Consider the following 22705-nt stretch of genomic DNA (forward strand, 5'->3'; position numbering starts at 1 on the left):
GCATCATGATGAAGTTTTTGTTGTCCTAGAGCTAGGCAGAACTTGGGAAGTTGTTGACTCCCTTTGAACTGGAGACACTCATGATACCTCCTTTGGGGATTTTGAAGGATCAACAAATAATTTTCCCAACTTCCTCATATAAGTTTGAACTAATTGAAAGGGCAGAACTTGGATAGATGGATATCGAAATGTCACTTTGCTAGTAAAACTGTATTAGAAAGCTTAAATACTTGGAAATGATGGCTTCCTATTCTTGTACCCCAACATTAACATTCTCACTGGGTGCAGGCAGAAATAGAAACCACACGCCTCTCTCCTGGGGCAGATCTGCTCCCCGGTGCTTACTGTGAGACTCGGTGAGCAGACCAAAGTCAAGGAGTGGTTCTAGCTATGACTGAGCCAAGCACATCTAGTTTCTTCTTCCCCACCAACCAATGAAGTGAGTGACCCTCCCCAGAGAGAATGAGGGGGTGAGCAAGAGGCCAAGGGTTTTACACTCATGGAGATCCTTCCACATGAAAACAGGAAGCCAGAGGAAGGGAGGTTGCCTCCAACACTTATAATAAAGTGTTGTTGTTGCCTGGCGCATAATCAACACTCAACAAATGCCAGCCTTCATTGTTGTTGTTATGGTAGCAAATTAGCAGGGCCCAGTATATCATCTGATATTCTCCCATTACAGTACCCATGAAAATAGGCAAAAAGACAAACACTGAAAGCTGTAATTTCTTCCAGTTGTACTGTTGGTAAAGACAATCTTGTACTATCACTCTGGTAGAAATGATAAGAGTTCTGGGAACAGTGCAATAGATAGCATGGGATAGTGACAGAAAAAGCGGCAGGGCAAAGGATGTGTCCCTTCAGGCTCTGACAAAAGAACTAATGAGTGCATCTGACCCAAAAGTCACAGGGAGAGGAGAGTTCACCTCAGTCCTGCTCAGTCAGGTGAGATGATTGCCTGCCTGGCCCAGGACTAGAGACCATGATATCCACTCCTATTCTAAGATGCTATTGATCTTAAAATGCACTACTATTTTGTTCATTCAGAAAAAAGAACATTATCATTTAAGTTATAACTTGTCATTGATCCTGATATGCACCCAAATACCCATGATGGTAAAATGTGTAAAACTGTGTGCTTTAGAAACAAAAAATATAGTATTCTAAGTACTATAACCTTGCCAGTTATACATGTCACAAATAGCTTCTCCTGATTTTTGGCTTGTTTTTCCCCTCTCTTTATGGTTCCTTTGATTAACTGAAGTTTTAATGAAGTCAAACTTCTCTACCTTTTTCTCTATGGTTATTTCTATAGTTTTATCTTTCTCATTTCATCTTTAATCTACTTAGAGAATTAATTTTAGGCGTAGTGGGAAGGGTCCCATAGTGTGTTTTTTATTTATGGCCTATTTCCTTATGAGTGAGTTTCATGTTGGGTTCTATTCTCTTTCATTATTTGTCAACCTTTGTGTCAACACTGTATTGAATTTCCTGTAGCTTAACATCTGTTAGAGCAAGTTCTCCATTTGTTCTTCTGCCAGGGTATTTTGGTTATTCTTGACCCTTTACATACATTTATCACACACACACACACACACACACACACACACACACACACACATACACCCCTCCCAAACAAAAAATTGCTGGTACTTTAAGATTGAATTGAATCTATAGATAATTTAAAAAGAAATGACCGTATATGCACTGGCCGGTTTGGCTCAGTGAATTGAGTGTCAGCCTGTGAACTGAAGGGTCCCAGGTTCGATTTTGGTCAAGGGCATGTACCTTGGTTGCAGGCTCGATCCCCAGCCCTTGTTAGGGCATGTGCAGGAGGCAACCAATCAATGTGTCTCTCACATTGATGTTTCTCTCTCTCTCCCCTTCCCTAAAAAACAAACAAACAATGACATTATTATAACATTGAGTCTTATAATTCATTGATAGGATATGTATTTCCATTTTGGAATTGTCCTTATTAATTTCTCTCAATATGTTTTATGGTTTTTGGATTGTCTTGCACATTTGCTGTAAGATTTATTCCTGAGTATTTCTTATTCTATTAAAGCAATATTTATGTTTTGTTGCAATATGTGAATTTATATATAAATATATAAAATATAAATGTTATTATATTAAGTATTTATACATATAAATTATACATATTTATAAATAAACTAGAGACCTGATACACAAAATTTGTGCAAGGGGCTCAGCTCCTGCTGTGGCAGTGGCTGCCTCTGCCTCAGCCCCCAGCTGCCATAGCGGCCGCCTCCTCTGCCTTGACCCCCACCCACTGCGGCACCTGCCTCTGCCCTCGCAGCCCTGGCTTCATCCGGAAGGTTGTCCAAAAGGACGTCCAGTCTAATTAACATATTACACTTTTATTATTATAGATATAATTGAGGTTTGGATATTATCTTTGTATTCAGTAATAATTCTAATAATTTTTATGTTTAATTTTTTTCTACAGATACAATAATAACACCTGTGAGCAATATCAGTTCTTTTTCTTTTGTTTTTTTATTTTCCTTGCCATAATGCATAGTCTAGGATTTTTAGTATGATTCTGAATAGAGATAGTAATGGTATGTAGTCTTCTCTTATTCCATATCCCCAAATACTGTTCCATAGTTTAACAACAGTAAGGATGACATTTGCTCATTTTTTGTAGTTTGTTGTTTTGTAGTTATACTGTATAAGATTAACGAATTTCCTTGGGTTCAAAGCCAAGCTTCATGAATAACTAGCTGGACAATCTTTGGCAAGTTGTTTTACCTCTCTGTGAGTTTTTCTCATAAGAAAAAAGAGACGTCTTGCTCTAGATTCCCTAATAAACAGAGACAGGGACAAGACTAATATGAGAGGGTAACAAAAATGAATGAAATGGGAAATGAGGCAGGGAGGTATGGGAAGCAACGCAAGCTAGCATCTTACTACCCCTCCCCCTGTCTCATGGCATATCCTGTGGCTCAGCAGGTGAGTCACTCAGCCAGGTAAGATGCCTGCATATAGGCCGAATGACAACGTGGATCTCAGAAGAGTCAATAGGGAGGAATAGGGTGAGGGATTTTATCCTCCAGCGTCCTGTCTTTTCTTGAGGGTCAGCATTGTTTGCCCATAGGTTGTTAACTTTCCCTCCTTTCTGAGTTGCATTATCAGACTTTGGGGCAGTTTTGGGCAGCTAGATCTCAAACCCTATGGAAGGGCATTTCATCTGAGTCTGGAGATTGTGGGAGGAGTCATAGACTTCCAGTAAGTGTCTGCCCAGCCTGAGGCAGCAGAACTACAAGGGCCTGCATTAAGCCCTTGGCTGAGGTGGTGGGTGAAGCTGAGCAGATGGCTGAGAGTCCAGGAGACAGGTGATGCTGAAAGACTCTGAGGACTTGCATAAAATAGGTCGGTTTATGGGCTGGCTGCTACCAGTACCGACATCACAGGGCTGTTGTGTGGGGGTTAACTATGTTACTAAGTGTAAAATGCTTAGAAAAGTGCCTGGTACCGAGTGAGCTCTCAAATACCATTAGCTAAAATGCAATCCAATGTATCATCTTTTCCGTTATAGACAGCAATCTTTGTGAAATGCTTAGAAAAGTCTCCTCTACTCAGCTATTATAAAAATAGCATCCATCTGGATTTTATTTTGGCATCTGAAGTGAGGTCAGAATCACACTTCATGCTTTTCCAAATGACTTGACACCAGTCCAAGCACCATGTATTGAATATTCCGTCTTTTCTTCCTTTGCTTTGACATTTGATTTATAATATATTAAATTTTCATATTTATTTGCTAATTTACTAACTTTTTTCCTGCTCCATGGAGAGATCTATAAGTTCTACTCTTCTGTTTTGAGAATGGTAGCTTTGATAATAACATATTGTAGAACATGTTCCCATTTCTTGTTCTTTTTTTTTAAATAAGGATTTTCCTGGCTATTTTCACATGTTTATAATTTCATATGAAGTTAAGAATCATTTTTTTTAAGTTCTTTCTTCTAAAAAAATTCCTGTGAGATTTTTATTGTGAATACATTTAATTTATGGTTTACATTAGAAAAATATTATGATGGTAAAATTTACTTTCAAAAAACAAGATATCTCTCTCTATTCATTCAATATCTAATGTTCTTAGTAGAATTTTGTGGCTTCCAACAAGTTCCAAACACTTATTGTGCCATTATTCCTAGATAATTTATACTTTTGTATGATAGTGGATAGGATGTTTTCTTCTATCATATATTTTACTTAGTTATTTTTTATATATCAGAACTTTACTAGTTTTATTTTTAATTTTTAGCAGCTTTACTGAAATAAATTTTACAGTGTCATAGAATTCACCCAATGTGCATTTCAATAATTTTGAGTAATGTTACTGAGTAGTACAACTGTCACCATAAATTAATTTTGGTTTATTTGTCCTCATCTAATAAGATCTCTCTTCCCTATTTAGAGTTAATCCAGTTTTCATTTCCAGCCCCAGGTACTCACTATCCTACCTTCTGTCTCTATACATTCTCTGGACAATTTACATAAATGAATCATACACTATATCATCTCTTGTGTCTGGCTTTCTTTCACTTAGCATAATGTTTTTCAAGGTTCATCTATGATCTATCCATTCAACAGTGATGGACATTTAGATTGTTTCAGTTTTGGACTATTATGAATAATGCTACTATGAACATTCGCTCTAAGTCTTGTGGACATATGGTTTTATTTCTCTTCGGTAGATAGGTAGGAGTGGAATTGCTGGGTTGTATGGTAATTTTATGTTTAACTTTTTGAGGAACTGCCAATTTGTTTTTCCAAAGGGGCTACACTATTTTATGTTCTCACCAGCAATGTAGGAAGGTTCTCTACTGACTTTAAAGATACTTATTTTGTATGTGATTAAATTATTGAATAACTTTAAAAAAATAGTTTTTCTGTTGATGCTTGGATTAGTTCATAGGTATTGAAAGTGACAGCATTCCAACTCAAATTAGCTAAAGGAAAAAAGAGTAATATACTGGTTTATGTAATTAAGAGGACAAATGAAATGCTGATCTTATACAACTAGAATTCAGAGACTTAAGAGATAATCAAGATGGCTCTCTCAGCTAGGCTTCTTAATATTTTTGTAGTCTTGAACATCTTGACAAATGATACAGTTTTTCTCCTTTGATTTCTTTATGTAATGATTATGCTGATCAATCTTTTGTACCAATATTGTACTTTCCTTGAATCTCTAAGATAAACCTTCGCCTGCCTTAAAAACTTATTTTTAAATGCATTTTTATTAATTTTAGAGAGGAAGGAAGAGAGAGAGAGAGAGAGAGAGAGAGAGAGAGAGAGAGAGAGAGAGAGAAACATCAATGATGAGAGAATCATTGATCGGCTGCCTCCTGCACACCCCCTACTGGGATCAAGCCCGCAACCCAGGCATGTACCCTAACCGGGAATCAAACTGTGACTTCCTGGTTCATAGGTTGACCCTCAACCACTGAGCCATGTCAGCTGGGAAGAACTTATTTATATTTTTAAAATTTATTTGTGACGTCCAGTGCTAGTCAAAATAGAGTAAGTCCACTACAGCCTATATTTTCCACAGGTTACAGCTAATAACTCTGAATGAGATTTTAAAAAACAACAACAACAACCTTATGTGAAGCCCTACCTGGTTTGGCTCAGTGGATAGAGCGTTGGCCTGCGGACTGAAGGATCCCAGGTTTGATTCCAGTCAAGGGCACATTTCCTATATGTCTCATCTATTCTTTGTTTCCTATTCTCTCTCTTTGTAAATTCTTTCAGATTAATTGAATATATGTTGTGATTTCATTTTATCTCCTATGTTAGAGTTTATAATATGCACCTTTAACTTACTATGTTCTACTTTCAAGTGATATTCTACCACTTTGCATATAGTATAAGAACTTTTCAATAGTTTGCTTCCATTACTTTCCACCCAAATTTTGTACTATTGTCATATGCTTTACTTTTACATATGTTAAAAAAAAACTTACATTAACTAGTTATTGCTTTTATTTAGTCAATTACCTTTACAGGCATTTATATAATAAGAGAAAAATCTTACATATTTGCCTATGTAGTTACCATATGCAGTGCCCTTTCTTCCTTAATGTAGTTCTTCTTCTTTTTTTTTTTTGTAGATCCATATTTTCATCTGATGTCTTTTTACTTTCGTCTAAGGACTGATTTTAATATTTCTGTTAGTGTGGGTCTGCTGGTGGTGAATTCTTTCAGCATTTGAGTATTGAAAAGAAATCTATTTTACCTTCATTTTTTAATGAAATTTTTGCTGCATATAGAATTCTAGGCTGACAGTTTATTTTTTTTTTTAGCATTTTAAAGATGTCTGTTATCTTCACACTTGCCATGTTTCTGGCATATTATCTTTATTCCCCCACATGTTACATATTGGTTTTTTTCTCAGTTTAATCAAGAAGTATTTGATAAAATTGTAAGATATTCACAGTGTACATTATGGTTACTTGATGTATGTATATATGTTGTGAAGGGATTCCCATCGTCTAGTTAATTAACACACACACACACACACACACACACACACATCTGTATATACATACATATATGAGAACATTTAAGTTCTACTCTCAGCACATCTATATCCTATATAATAAAAGCCTAATATGAAAATTGACCGAATGGCGGAATGACCAGTTGCTATGATGCACACTGACCACCAGGGGGCAGTTACTCAATGCAGGAGCTGCCCCCAGTCCACAGGCCCCAGGCCATCCAAGGCAGGTGCCAGTGGGGTCTCCTCCCTCTGCAACAGAGGGAGGCGACCAGTGGTGGGGGTGGGGCCAGCAAGCGGGTGGCGCCAGACCAGCCAAGGCGGGTGCCAGCGGGGCCCCCAGATCGCCCACCAGTTGCCCCACAGATCAGCCCTGATTGCCAGCCAGGCCTAGGAACCCTACCTGTACATGAATTTCATGCACGGGGCCTCTAGTCCTATCTAATAAAAGAGAAACATGGTAATTAGCCATACCTCCGCTACCCTTCCCATTGGCTAATCAGGGCGATATGCAAATTAACTGCCAGCCAAGATGGCAGCCGGCAGCCAGGCAGCTTGAAGCGAACATGAGGCTTGCTTGCTTCAGTGACGGAGGACTCCAACGTTCCCCGCCTGCTGCTGCCGGCCTCTGAGCTTGCAATTTGAAACATAGTTACAAATATAGAAGCTAAACAAAACCCCAGAAACCTGCTTTCAGCCAGCTGGGATCTCAGAGCTGGAGTTGAAACAGTGTTTCGATTATATAACCCAAACTAACCAGATACCTGCTTTCAGCAGCTGAGGCCTCAGAGTTGGAGCCAAGCCTCAGAGCTAAAGCTGGCCCGGAATAAAAAAGAAAAAAGAAAAAAAGGAGCAGTTGGGAGCTTCAGTCACCCACCAGCCTGAAAACAGCCCTCAGCCCCTCACCCAGACTGGCCAGGCACCCCAGTGAGGACCCCCACCCTGAAGGGGGTGTGACCAGCTGCAAGCAGCCATCATCCCCTCACCCAGGCTGGCCAGGCACCCAAGCAGGACCCCCACCCTGATCCAGGACACCCTTCAGGGCAAACCAGCCAGCCCCCACCTGTGCACCAGGCCTCTGTCCTATATAGTAAAAGGGTAATATGCCTCCCAGCACCAGGATCAGCGTGACAGGGGGCAGCGCCCAAACCCCCTGATTGCCCTGCGGCTCTGTGTGTGACAGGGGAAGGTGCCCCAACACCCTGATCAGCCCTGCTCTGTGCCTGATAGGGGGGAGCTCCCCAACCCCCTGATCGCCCTGCGGCTCTGTGTGTGACAGGGTGCGGCACCCCAAACCACCCCCCCCCCCCCACGGGCCCTGCTCTGTGTGTGACGGGGTAGAGCCATAACCTCCCCATCGGCCCTGCCCTGAGTGTGACAGTGGCGGCGCTCAAACCTCCTGATTGGCCCTGCTCTGTGGGTGATAGAGGGCGGCGCCCCAACCCCCCTCACCCCCACGGGCCCTGCGCTGTGTGTGACAGGGTGCAGCGCCCCAACCCCCTGATCTGCCCTGCTCTGTGTGTGACAGGGGGCGGTGCCCCAACTCCCCTATCAGCCCTACTCTGTGAGTGACAGGGGGGAGCTCCTCAACCCCCTGATCGGCCCTGCTCTGTGCGTGACAGGGTATGGAGCCCCAACCCCCCTGATGGGCCCTGCTCTGTGAGTGACAGGGCGCAGCGCCCCATCCCCCTGATTGGCCCTGCTCTGTGCATGACAGGGGGTGGTGCCGCAACCTCCTCATCGACCCTGCCTTGAGTGTGACAGGGGGCGGTGCCCCAACCCCCCAATCAGCCCTGCTCTGAGCCCGACCAGGGGCTGCACCTAGGGATTGGGCCTGCCCTCTGCCACCCGGGAGCCGGCCTAATCCATCAGGTCGTTATCTCCCAAGGGGTCCCAGACTGCAAGAGGGCACAGGCTGGGCTGAGGGACCCCCTCCCCCCTGAGTGCACAAATTTTTGTGCACCAGGCCTCTAGTATATATATAAAAGCCTAAGCAACTGTTATAACTTGTCGACTGAATTACTGTTCGACTGGTCGCTATGATGTGCACTGGCCACCAGGGGGCAGACGCTCAACTGACCACCCCTGGTCAGTGGTCAGTGCACTACCACAGCCAACCTCCCAGGGTCCCTCCTCCCAGCTGGCCAGCCCCAACTAGCCTGATGGGCACTGGGCGAGATGGCCCACATTAGCTCCGCTCTCTGGCCAGGCTGAGGGACCCCACCCATGCATGAATTCGTGCACTGAATCTCTAGTTTCTATATAATACAGTGTTGTCAACTATAGTAACCATGTTTTACATTAGATCCTCAAACTTTATTCATTTTATTGTTGAATGTACCATTTCACCAACCTCTCCCTATTTTCCCCATCCCCAGCCTCTGGCAACCACTTTTCTACTCTCTGTTTCTATGAGTTTCACTTTTTTTAAAAGATGCACTTATAAGTGATACCAGGTAGTATTTGTCTTTCTCTGTCTGGCTTATTTCACTTAGTATCATGCCCTCAGGGTCTATACATGTTGTTGCAAGTGGCAGGATTTCCTTCTTTCTCATAGCTGAATAATATTCCAGTGTGTGTGTCCACATCATATTACCATGTATTCTTTTTTTAAATGTATTTTTAAATTGATTTCAGAGAGGAAGGGAGAAGAAGAGAGAGATAGACATATTAATGATGAGAGAATATCATTGACTGTCTGCCTTCTGCATGCCCCACACTCGGATGGAGCCCACAACTCGGGCATGTGCCCTGACTGGGAATCGAACTGTGACTTTTTAGTTCATAGGTCGATGCTCAACCACTGAGCCATGCCAGCCAGGCTCACCTAGTCATATTAGCAGTATGACAAAAACAGTTCAGAACAAGGCACATGGTTGTTGAAATCCAAGTCCCTAGATTACTGAAACTAGCACCTCTTCCCTCCTGCCGGGACCTTCAGAGTCAGTTCCCATATTAATTGTTTTGATTTTCAGTTTCCTCTTCATTACTAGGATTTATTTCTTATCATGTTAACTTTAAGGGTGTATATATTACATGTTTTCTTTTTGATTACTACTTAGTGGCAACTTAGCGAGGCTTCAATAATTTGAAGTTAAAAAATAACTACCTTGCCTGCCCAGTGTGGCTCAGTGGTTAAGCGTCGACCTATGAACCAGGAGGTCACAGTTGATTCCTGGTTAGAGCACATGCCCGGGTTGCAGGCTCGATCCCCAGTGGGGAGCGTGCAGAAGGCAGCCAATCAATAATTTTCTCTCATCATTGATGTTTCTATCTCTCTCTCCCTCTCCCTTCCTCTCTGAAATCAATAAAAATTAAATTAAGTAAATAAGTACCTAAATACAGATAAGAGAAAGGGTATTAATAAAGATATTGCCAGTAATGAAAGGAAATGGTGGTTGGGTAATGGGACTGTGGGATGAAAAAAGCAAAAGAAGAAGAGTGGGATCCAGTCAGATGAGGATAGGGATAGTAAAACTAATAATCACCATTTACTAGGTGCTGACTATGTGCAGGGCACTTTGCATGTGGAGTCTCATGATCCTCCCTTTCAGAAAGGAAATAGTATCTCCATGGTCCAGGAAAGGAAAGTGGAGCTCAGGAACCAGAGTGTGAGAGAGCTGATTTTAATTGTCTACGCCTTCCATTAAACCCTGCTGCTTCCCTTAGTATGTAGAACACATTGAATTCTTAGGAGAAGAGTAAGGCTAAGATTATTATAGTCTCTTTGAATGAACTTCTTGTTCCTGATCTTACTGCTGTTTTGTAGTAAGAGTGTGCTACTATACATACATACACATATACATATGTGTATGTGTTACACCTATACATACATATACACAAATATACTTGTATATGATGATATTGGTAATTTTATCTACATCTACATCTCCGAAGCAGGACTTTTAGTGGTGATTCAGGCTGTATGTGTTCTCATGCCTGTCTGCTTTTGTCAGTGGGAATCAGCTGGATGCCAGGCCTGGACACTTTTGAGCAGGGTTCTGCAGATGTTTCTGTAAAGAGCTAAACAGTAAATATTTCTGGCTTTGTAGGCCATATGTTCTCTTGCTGCAACTACTTAGCACTGCTGTTATAGCAGGAAAGCAGCTATAAACAATACATAAATGAGTGGGTGTGGCAGTATTCCAATTAAATTTTATTTACAAAAAGGGCAGTGGTCCATATTTGGCCCATGGGCTGTAGTTTGCTGACCCCTGCTCCAAGTCTACTTCATGATGAAATGTCATGATCACATCAATGTACCCACAAACAAAGGCTCCCGCTGTACTTAGGGAACTCCCAGAGGCTGTCTGGGTGGAGCAGAACAAATCTGATGGCAACTCTTGGAACTCCAGGAAGAGTCAAGAGATAATAAGATGGAATTCTCTGGCACACAACTCTTCTCTTATCCTAGTCTGACTGCAAAGAGAAGCTAGACAATGTTGGTGTTGGCCAGGGAGCTTTTCATAAAGAGAGTTATAGTATTGCATTGGACTTTTTGAATCATCCTTGTCTTCCCACAGTCTGGTGGGACTGGTAAAAAACCAAAGTGAGGTTGGATTTTTGGGTTATTATATGTTAGATAGAGAAGTGTGTGAGTTTTAAAGAAAAAAATTAAGTTAGATTTAGTTTTCATTTTAATAGTTAGTTTCATAATTTTACAAAAAGACATGATGGTTGGCCAAGTAGTGGTTTTTCTAGTCATGACAACTTCCCTTTTGATTACCTTTTATCTTAGTTTCATCAAGGGAAATAACAGGTTGGCTGAATTTAAATCGGCACCCACTGACCTGAATTGACTGCTCAAGAATCTGGGGCCCAGAGAATAGATGGGTTCTGACTACCACTGCCCTAAGCATGGAGGTTAAATGGATTCACTTTGCATACAGCATACCATTTACAGAAATCATGGTGAATCTTAGTTTGCTTCTAGTTTGGACCAGGACTTTCTTATATAGTTTTTGTTCGTTTGTTTTCTTCCTGAAGTTTCTAATTGTCTTTCTGGTTTTGTGTTGATAAAAAGATAATGTGCCTTCATCTTACAATTCGATCACTCCAGCTTCCATTTTAAGTAACATTTTCTATTTCTTTTTCTGAATATGGAATACATTCCCAAGGGTCAAACATCAGGAATCCTAAAACAATGTCCTTTTTACTTTATTCCTATATTTGCTCAGTTCCCACAATAGGTAACCACTATTAGTTTCTTAGTAATTTTTTTCATTAAACTTTTGTGCAAATGAAAGCCAGTGCACACAATTATTTTTTTCCTTTCCCTCTTTCACACCAGGGGCCAAAAATATTTTTCTGCATCTTGCTCTTCACTTAACAATATACCTTGGTGATCTTTTTGAGTTAACCCCAAAAGAGATTTTTCATGTGTTTTATAGTGGCAGTTTTCATTATTATACCTGTATTAATGACCATCGTATATTTTATCCTTATGTTATTGACATTCTTATCTTTGGCTAATGCCAACATTGAAGTGAATAATCCTGTCCATCCTGCACATCACAGTCATTTTGCATGTGCCTAAGTATAGGATGAATTCCTAGAGTAAATTCCTGGGTCAAAGGTTATATCCACTTGAGTTCTGAGAATGATTGGCAATTTGTTCTCTATACAGGTTGTGCCCAATTAGAACTCCCAATAGAAATATATGAAAATACATGTTCCCTTAAAGCAGCAACATCACACCATTCCAAAGTCTTTTGTATTTTTGCTAGCCTGATAGGTGAGAAATAATAGCTAAGTATAGCTTTAATGTACATTGCTTTTATTATAAATGAAGTTGAGCATCTTTTCTTGTTTTATGAGTTGTTTATAAATTTTTAATTTTTCATATTCTTTTTAATTTTTTTATTGGAGTTTACTTTTTCTTGTCTGTGTCTAGGACATTTTATAATGTGGGAAGGTTAGCCTCCTGCTTTCCTATGACTTGCATATATTTTCTTGATTTGTCATTTATCTTTTGCTATTTTGATTATTTAATAAGATAAATTTGACTTTGGGTATAGTAGTTCTTTTTTTGTCTTGCTGTAGGTCTTTGTTTTGTGTTTTTACTGCAGTCACATTTAACAATATTTACTTGTGGCTTTTCAAGTTTGTGTTTCAATTAGAAAGTTCTTCTTCATTCCAAGGTCATAAAGAAAATTCCCCTCTATTTTATCCACTATTTGGTGATTATTTTACTTTACATTTCAAGATTTGGTCCTTTGGGGATTTATCCTAGTTTACAATATGAGATATGGATCTAACTATAGTCTCTCTCATTATTCACAGATTCTGTATTTGCAATTCACCCACTTGCTAAAATTTATTTGTAACCCCAAATCAATACTTGCAGAGTCTTTGCTGTCACTTGCAGACATACAGGAGTGATGAAAATTTGAGTTGCCTGACACATGCCTGTTCCCAGCTGGGGTTGTTCTGCTTTCTTTCTTTTTTTTTTTTATTTGTAGTTAATATTGTTCGATATCTTTTTTATTTTATTTTTTTTACTGCTTAAAGTATTACAAAGGTTATTACATATATGACCTTTTTTTTACCCGCCCTTGACAATCCCCTGGCCTCCCCTACCCCCCAGTGTTATGTCCATTGGTTATGCTTATATGCATGCATACAAGTCCTTCAGTTGATCTCTTACCCACCTCCCTCCTGCCCCCCAACCCTCCCCGGCCGTCCCACTGCAGTTTGACAATCTGTTTGAGGCAGCTCTGCCTCCATATCTATTATTGTTCAAAAGTTTATAATGGTCTCTATTATCCATGAATGAGTGAGATCATGTGGTATTTTTCATTCATTGACTGGCTTAGTTCACTCAGCATAATGCTCTCCAGTTCCATCCATGCCGTTGCAAATGGTAAGAGTTCCTTCTTTTTGACAGCAGCATAGTATTCCATCGTGTAGATGTACCACAGTTTTCTAATCCATTCATCTGCTGATGGGCACTTAGGCCATTTCCAGATCTTATCTATGGTGAATTGTGCTGCTATGAACATATGGGTGCATATATCCTTTCTGATTGGTGTTTCTGCTTTCTTGGGATATATTCCTAGAAGAGGGAGCACAGGGTCAAATGGGAGTTCCATTTTTAATTTTTTGAGGAAACTCCATACTGTCTTCCATAGTGGCTGCACCAGTCTGCATTCCCACCAGCAGTGCACGAGTGTTCCTTTTTCTCCACATCCTCTCCAGCACTTGTCGTTTGTTGATTTGTTGATGATAGCCAGTCTGACAGGTGTGAGATGGGACCTCATTGTTGTTTTGATTTGCATCTCTCGGATGATTAGTGACTTTGAGCATATTTTCATATGTCTCTTGGCTTTCTGAATGTCCTCTTTTGAAAGGTGTCTATTTAGGTCCTTTGCCCATTTTTTGATTGGATTGTTCATCTTCCTTTTGTTAAGTTGTATGAGTTCCCTATAAATTTTGAAGATTAGGCCCTTATCAGATAGGACATTGGCAAATATGTTTTCCCACGCAGTGGGTTTTCTCGTTGTTTTGTTGATGGTTTCTTTTGCTGTGCAGAAGCTTTTTATTTTGATGAAGTCCCATTTGTTCATTTTCTCTTTAGTTTCAAGTGCCCTAGGAACTGTATCAGTGAAGAAATTGCTTCGGCATATGTCTGAGATTTTGTTGCCTTTGGATTCTTCTAGAATTTTTATGGTTTCCTGTCGTACATTTAAGTCCTTTATCCATTTTGAGTTTATTTTTGTGAATGGTGTAAGTTGGTGGTCTAGTTTCATTTTCTTGCATATATCTGTCCAATTTTCCCAACACCATTTATTGAAGAGACTATCTTGGCTCCATTGTATGTTCTTGCCTCCTTTGTCAAATATTAATTGAGCATATTGGTTCGGGCTGATTTCTGGGCTCTCTATTCCATTTCATTGATCTATATGCCTGTTCTTGTGCCAGTACCAGGCAGTTTTGAGAACAGTGGCTTTGTAATACAACTTGATATCTGGTATTGAAATCCCACCTACTTTGTTCTTTCTCAGGATTGCTGCAGCTATTCGGGTGTTTTTTTTTTTATTCCAGATGAATTTTTGGAGAGTTCGTTCTAGATCTGTGAAGTATGCCGTTGGTATTTTAATGGGAAGTGCGTTGAATTTATAGATTGCTTTGGGTAGTATGGACATTTTAATGATGTTGATTCTACCAATCCATGAACACGGTATGTTCTTCCATCTGTTTATGTCTTCCTCTATATCTTTTTTCAACATCCTGTAGTTTTCTGAGTAGAGAGGTCTTTTACCTCTTTAGTTAAGTTTATTCCTAGGTAGCTTAATTTTTTTGGTGCGATGGTAAATGGGATTGTTTTTATAATCTCTCTTTCTGAAAGGTCACTATTGGTGTATAGAAATGCCTCAGATTTCTTGGGGTTAATTTTGTATCCTGCTACATTGCCAAATTCATGTATTAAGTCTGGTAGCTTTTTGATAGAGTCTCTAGGGTTTTGTATGTATAATATCATGTCGTCTGCAAATAAGGACAGTTTTACTTCCTCTTTTCCAATTTGGATGCCTTTTATTTCTTCTTCTTGCCTAATTGCAGTGGCTAATACTTCCAGTACTATGTTGAACAGGAGTGGTGAGAGTGGGCATCCCTGTCTTGTTCCTGTTCTTAGGGGAAATGGTGTTAGTTTTTGTCCATTGAGTATGATGTTGGCTGTGGGCCTGTCATATATGGCTTTTATTATGTTGAGGTATGATCCTTCTACTCCCACCTTGCTGAAAGTTTTTATCAAAAATGTGTGTTGGATTTTGTCAAATGCTTTTTCTGCATCAATTGATATGACCATGTGGTTTTTTTCTTTCAATTTGTTTATGTGATGTATCATGTTTATTGATTTGCGGATATTGTACCATCCTTGCATCCCTGGAATAAATCCTACTTGGTCATGGTGTATGATCTTTCTGATGTACTGCTGGATCCGATTTGCTAAGATTTTGTTGAGGATTTTGGCATCTATGTTCATGAGGGATATTGGCCTGTAATTCTCTTTCATTGTGTTGTCTTTACCTGGTTTTGGTATTAGGGTGATGCTGGCTTCATAGAATGAGCTTGGAAGTGTTCCTTCCTCTTGAATTTTTTGTAGTAGTCTGAGGAGGATAGGTTTTAGTTCTTCCTTGAATGTTTGGTAAAACCCCCCTGTGAAGCCATCTGGTCCTGGGCTTGTTCTGCTTTCTTGCTTCAGCTCTAGTACGATAAACAAGTGTCCTTTTCATGGCCTATTTAATACCACATTTTTTGCATTTCCATGCAGTTTGTTGGTGATTTTGCTGTTTAAAATGATCCCTAAGTATGGTGCAAAAATGCTGTCTAATGTTCTCCAGAACAAGAAAGCTATGATGTACTTTTGGAGAAAATATGTTAGATAAGCTTTGTTCAGGCGTGGGCTACAGTGCTGTCGGCCATGAGTGAGTGTTATTGAGTCAACCACGTATATTAAGGTGTCTTTACACAGAAACACACGTAAAACAAGGAATGTGTTGGTCAGTTGTTGATAATGTGACCAGAGACGTACAGAAACCTAACCCTGTATTTCTCCTTAGTAAAAATGGTTCAGTCTTCACTAGTCAGTGTTTGCAGCATCTTTATAGAATACAACTACTGCTAATGAGAATTGACTATGGTTTTTCAAGATGCTATTAACTTCCCAACACTGTCTCTGAGTAGCTCACCTTTTCTCACTGAGATGTCACCTTTATCATACACTAAAGGCTCATTTCTTATTTTGTTTTATTGGTCAGTCTGAATTCATGTACCGAGACCACATGAAACTTTATTTTAAAATAGTTATAAAATCTGCTAAGCATACTTTCCCCCTCATTTCTCTTTTTAAAAGAGTTTTCCAAGATATGTTTGTTTTTGTCCTTCTGTTCCTCCTTTGGCCTGTGGACCTTCCTATGCTTCTGTTTTAGCCAATGTTCTTTAGTTGAAGTAACAGAATCTCACTCGTATATTAGCTTTGAAATTAAGGAGGCGACATAAGGAAGATTACATGGAGGTGGGAAAGAGATAGGATTGCAGGATACTGAACAAGATTGTGTGCCCTCTTGATGGTGGTTGTGGCTTACTTTATTTTAATTTTTTAAAATATATTTTTATTGACTTTGGAAAGGAAGGAGAGGGGGGAGGAGAGATAGGAACATCAATGATGAGAAAAAAAATCATGAATCGGCAGCCTCCTGCATAACCCCTACTGGGGATGGAGCCTGTAACCCGGGCATGTGCCCTGACTGAGAATCTTACTATGACTTCCTGCTTCATAGGTCGAAGTTCAACCACTGAGCCACACCAGCTGGGTAGTTGTGGCTTATTTTTAAAGTGTGTTAACCTAGAGGCACAGAAACAATGGAGAGGGCTTGCTTAAGGCAAAGATAAACTTTTACTAAAAAGTTACATATCTCCCTGACCAGTTTGGCTCAGTGGATAGAGCGTCGGCCTTCGGACTCAGGGGTCCCGGGTTTGATTCCAGTCAGGGGCATGTACCTTGGTTGTGGGCACATCCCCAGTGGGGGGCATGCAGGAGGCAGCTGATCGATGTTTCTCTCTCATCGATGTTTCTAACTCTCTATCCCTCTCCCCTCCTCTCTGTAAAAAAATCAATTATATATATATATATATATATATATATATATATATATATATGGTTACATATCTAGAGAGTGACTACCTACTCTGATGTGCCCACTTAGAAATTTATGATCAGATCACCCTGTGAGGTTGCTTTCCATGTAATCCTCTATCTCATCCACGCAGAATATATGGGTGTTGCAAAATCCAAGGATATGACCAGTCCTGAGCATAGATGCCCTTAGGAGCCTGGGTCAGGCAGGGTCCTTCGGAGACAGTCTGGCCCCATGTGGTCTCTCTCTCTCTCTCTCTGTTTCTGTTCACCTGATCATTTCATTCCTCTCTTTTTCTCTCTACAGAAATGGTTTCAGGCCTCTCGATCAACAGGACAAAAGATGGCTACCCCATTGCTGCCAAATTACATCACTTCAATTCAAGTGACCAACCAGGTCAAGAGACAACAGCATCTAAACTCCTGGGAGGATCTTATTTGTTCAGTTTGGGTCAATTAGTGGGGGTCAGGGAGCAGGGCATATGTTCAGATAATGCTACTTTTGCAGCCAACAGAATGCAGGCGTCTCTGGAAGGCAGTTATGGGCTGGGCAGATGACTTCATCATTATAGCTCGTAATTGTCATTTCCATGCCATCCCATTCCCTTTATTCTTTTCATTCTGGTTTTAAAGTCTTCTAAGGTTTTGATGCCCTGTGGTACCAACAAAGCCAGGATGCCATTTCCCTCCCTAGAAACAACTGTTTCTTAAACAATTATTTCTCCCCGAGTAGTCCCTGCCTTGTAAGCTTCTTAGCCTGGCTTGCTGGCCTTGGGAGGGACTGCTAGTTTTGCTTTCAGGAGCATTAGTTAGATAGGGCCTCACTAACAAAACCAGTGACCTGGTTCATCTCTCAGGGGATGACTGTCTTTTTGCAAAAACTTGGGAAGAAGATAAAACAAAGAGAGACGATTTAACTCCATTGCTCCCAGTGTCTCCATTCCCTTCATATCCTAGCCTAATGGTGCTAGGATACAATAGTCTTAACCACCCGAGTTACCACTGTGGATGAATAAGTGGTGCTGTAATAAATCATAAATTCCTAACGGGCAGGTCATGGTGAATAGTCACTCCCCAGGCATATAACTTTTTAGTAAAAGGCTTATCCTTGCCTTCAGCAAGCCCTGTCTATTGTTTCTGTGCATCTAGGTCAGTGGTTCTCAACCTTCCTAATGCCGCGACCCTTTAGTACAGTTCCTCATGTTGTGGTGACCCCAATTTCATTGTTACAAATTGAACATAATTAAAGAAAGTGATTAATCACAAAAACAATATGTAATTATATATGTGTTTTTCTATGGTCTTAGGCGACCCCTGTGAAAGGGTCGTTAGACCTCCAAAGGGGTCTTGACCCACAGGTTGAGAACCGCTGATCTAGGTGATCACACCTCTGAAATGCCTTTTTTCAGAGCCCTCCTTCTAAAACATAACTGCCCTCAAGGAGCAAATAGTCTTAAGTATCCTGCAGTCCAATCCCACTTTGCTTTCTCCCACCTTCACGTAGTCTTCTGTAAATTCTCTCCTTAATTCCAAATGCATAAAGGAACTGCAAAATGTTTATCACCAGAGCATTTGAGATCCTGCTCCCTGGCATATGTCGTCAGCTTGGCTCAAACTTATGAAAACTCTACCGGTTTGGACGTTTCTTACGTCAACATTGCAGAGGACTCTTCCCAAGTGCTCACCATTGCCTGGTACCAATGCCACCGAGCGGGACAGGAAGTCAGAGCACAGGGCTCCCTCTTCACGTGGGGAGCATCTCTCAGTATTACTGGCCCAAGAGGTATTTGGGGTACACACAGACATCTGTGCTCTGACAGCTTGAAGCTGAAGCCTTTTTTTTAGTGTGGTGACAAGAAATTTGTATGAGCTTCTCTTTAGGGAAAAACATGACTATCACGGTTTCTAATTTTAAACAGAAAATCCATTTTCCACCATCATCCTTGATCAGAAGTAGCCTTTTCGAAAAACTGGAGGGAATGCAGGATTCTAGTGAATTCACCTGATCTCTAGAGAGTACATTTTAAACAACACAAGGAAGTACTTGAGGAAAATGAAAATGCATTGGGTTGGAGTTCTCTTTCCTGGGGAAGACCAGAAAAAGCTGCAGGTGGGGGAGACGAGAGGAGGAGGGGGTTGGGAAAATCCCTCGGAAGTCATTTTCTTGAGTATCAGAGAAGAGGAAGGAGCATAAAGACCAGCTGAAGAAGTGGGACTCCTTGATGAGATTCTTGTAATGAACTCCCATCCTGACGGTGCTGCAAGTGGTCCATCGAATCCAAGGCCTGGGCAGCTGTAGGAAAGACCGGACAGTGCCAGTTCCTGCCTCTGAGCAAGGGCCGAGACCTCGCTGGTCCTCTGCAAAGCATCCTCGGGCCAACAGCGCTCCACACATTTTTCCGAGACGTTGGATCATTTGCAATTTGCCCCACGACTCCCACACATTTGCCTCTTAGTGTCCCAAAGCTCTCGCTGCTGCAACGTTCCCATAGGAATGTGGACGCCTGCCAAGCGACCTCATGAACATTCCATTCATCTCCTTGGCTGGGAGGCAGCAAGGAAGCCAAATGGGCTGGTTGTTTAACTGTTTGGGTCCCAAATTCACCCTGAAATGAATGGTCAAGCTTGTTGAACTTCTCCAACAATCATGCAGAAAAACAGAAGATAAAACCATAGAGAAGTATGCATTTATTCATATGATCCCATTCGAAAAACAGCTATTTTTAAAGGTAGCCAAATGAAAACCACATTCTCTGATTTTCCTTATTGTGAAATCACCCTCCACCAGAAAGGCATTTTGAAGTAATGAGGCTTTGTGAGGTGTGACTAAAAACAATGTGACTAATAATTTTTTTTTTTTTTAAGCAAACGCAGCAGAATACAGCCATCCAAATGAAGGTTGTTGTCTTCCAAGTAATTCCAAGATGCGCAAACATGTAAAAATCCTTTTAGGGAATTACTGGCCAAGTCTTGCTCTCACTGTTTTGCTTTCTGTTGATCATTCATTCAGCATGTATTAGACACCTCCCGGGTGCCAAGCACTCTGCCAGGCCCAGGGTATAGAGTGAGGAGAGAGATGCAATCTCATTGCATGTTTGATGAAGGAGGCCCCCCGGGGCCGGTGGAAAAAGTTAGCCCAACCTAGGTTTGAATCCCAGTTTAGCCTGTGCGGGTTGTGTAACCTCAGGCAACTTTCCTAAACTCTTTGAGTCACAATGTCCTCATGTCTAAAATGAAGACGGTAAAACTGACTTCATAGGATTGCTCTGAGGAGAAAAGCAGATAAAATGTGTAGTAACTAGCCATTGCAGAGACCGATACAGAGCCGTTGCTCAGCCAATGAGTGTTCCTGTGATTATAATTGTTTGATTTTACATAACTAGTTCAACCATCTCTTTTGGGGGATTAGACTCTGAATGCACTTTTGGAAAAAAAATCAAGTGTTTTATTTTGTGTATGTGGGTAAATACAAGGTACAAAATTCAAAGTGTACAAACATTAGGCGGTGGAAATGAAAACTTCTTTCTTCCCTTGCCCCTCTGCTGCTCATTTTTCTCCTCGGAGATAACTGGTATGACCAGGATCTTGTATATTTACAGATTTAATTATATTTCTCGGAGATAGGTTCATAACAATACATTGGTTCCTGCTGCATCACTTTCATTTTTGATTGATTACATGGCGTTCCATTGACTGGATGTATCATAACTGATTTAGCCAGTCTCCTATTGGTTAACATTTGTTTCTAATCTTTGGCCATAACAACAATGCAGCAGATACCCTCATTGTGCTCAGCTTTGACGAAGGATGATTAAACCACAGGCAGCTCCAGGCAGCATCATTGGAACAGGGTGACTGGTTGGAAGCAGAGAATGATGACCCGATTCTGGATTGTTTTCTCAAAAGACATCTCACTGTTCTATTCCTGGAATATTCATACTATTCCTCAGATGCTACCTACTAGAAAAGTGCAGTGTCTGCATAATAATATTACAAGAACTGCCCAGCTGGCATGGCTCAGTGGTTGAGTAAATATGAACCAGGAGGTCACGGTTTGACTCCCGGTCGGGGCATGTGCCCAGGTTGCAGGCTTGATCCCTAGTAGGGGGTGTGTGGGAGGCAGCCGATCAATGATTCTCTCTCATCATTGATGTTTCTCTCTCTCTCTCTCTCTCTCTCTCTCTCTCTCTCTCTCTCCCTCCCTCCCTCTCTGAAATCAATGAAAATATATTTTAAAAAATAATATTACAAGAATGGTAGCATTCACCTGAAACCTATATAATCTTATTAACCAATGTCACCCCAGTAAATTCAATAAAGAAAAAGAATTGTGGCATTCTAGTTCAGACATGACTGTCATACAACAACCCTTCCAAGATCTATAATAAATGGACACATTTTCCTGTGGTTGGCACCAAAGAGTCAAGGATGCAGAGATTCCAGACAGCCCCTCTAGAAGCAGCTGTTAGGAAGATTTGTACTCCAATTTGCTGCCTCAGCTTGAAACAGTGAAATGTATTAAAATGTGCCACATCGGTTAACATGGGTTCAATTAGATGAAGCCTGCCAATTTGGAAGGAGGACAAGTGTTCCTTGGTGGCCATCTTTGCGGATGCCCAGGCCTGCACCGGCTGTGTGTGGAATTGAGTCAGAGAGAACCTATACGTGAGGTTCTGGCACAATCCAAGCACAACTGAAACCTGGGGATTAGCCTTCCTGGATGAATCCTTATTTCTGAATCACGAGAAAGGCCCACGTGAATAGGCGGCAGGGGAATGGAAGTCTTTCTAAGAAGTCTCCTCCGTCAGACGTGCACGCGGATCCTTAAATGAGCTCCATGCAAATGAAAACCGGTCCCAAGGACATCTTGAGCCAAAGAAAATTCTTGGTTGGGGTTGAAAAAATGTCAGATAAATAGTTTCTCCTTGCTTCTCAGCGGGCTCCGGCTATCGCTGCGATCCAGATCTGGCCTTCAAGCAGTTCTGGCAGGTTTATCTTGGACCAGCTGCTGTGATGAAATCGCAGTAATTCCAGGTTTCCCTCAAATCTAGAGTGAGCCAAAGGCAATCTGGGCTTCTAGCATCCGGCTGACTTCACTGCCTCTCTCCAGTCCTTCCTCAGCTTTCAAGCTTCTGATTTTTTCTTTTTTAACTGAGACAGGGGTGGTGGAGGAAACCCTTCCAGTGCAGCCCAGAAATGTGGAAAATGTTTATTTCAGGTTAATCCAGGAAACCTCTATGGAGCACCAGTGAGGGTTTAGGGAGGCCACCTGGTGTGACACTGACTGACATGGATTGTGTATCCTACAGTATGCCAGGCTGTCCTTCAGGCTTCCTACACAAAAGATCTCATTTAATCCGCCAACAGCACTATGAAGCAGAAACTGTTATTCCTGTTTTCCAAAAGAGCGCGGTGGGTCTCAGGAAGGCTGAGTCTCTTCCTTGACCCCCAGCTGGTGTTTGAACCTGGCCCTAGCCTGAGTCCGGGCCTCTGCTTGTTCTCGCTGTGCTGCCCTGGCCATAAGCAAGAAG

General features: G+C 41.2%; 1 long non-coding RNA gene across 1 annotated transcript in view; it reads left to right on the forward strand.

Moving 5' to 3' along the window:
* The window catches only part of LOC308524444, an 86214-nt gene extending 65507 nt beyond the window's left edge, over positions 1 to 20707 (forward strand). The window contains exon 3 of the long non-coding RNA XR_013996407.1: positions 17482 to 20707. This is a non-coding gene — a long non-coding RNA (uncharacterized lncRNA). The remainder of the gene's footprint in view (positions 1 to 17481) is intronic.
* The last annotated feature ends 1998 nt before the right edge of the window (positions 20708 to 22705 follow it).

This window comes from Myotis nattereri (assembly GCF_964212035.1).
Source record: "Myotis nattereri genome assembly, chromosome: 9".
NCBI lineage: Eukaryota > Metazoa > Chordata > Mammalia > Chiroptera > Vespertilionidae > Myotis > Myotis nattereri.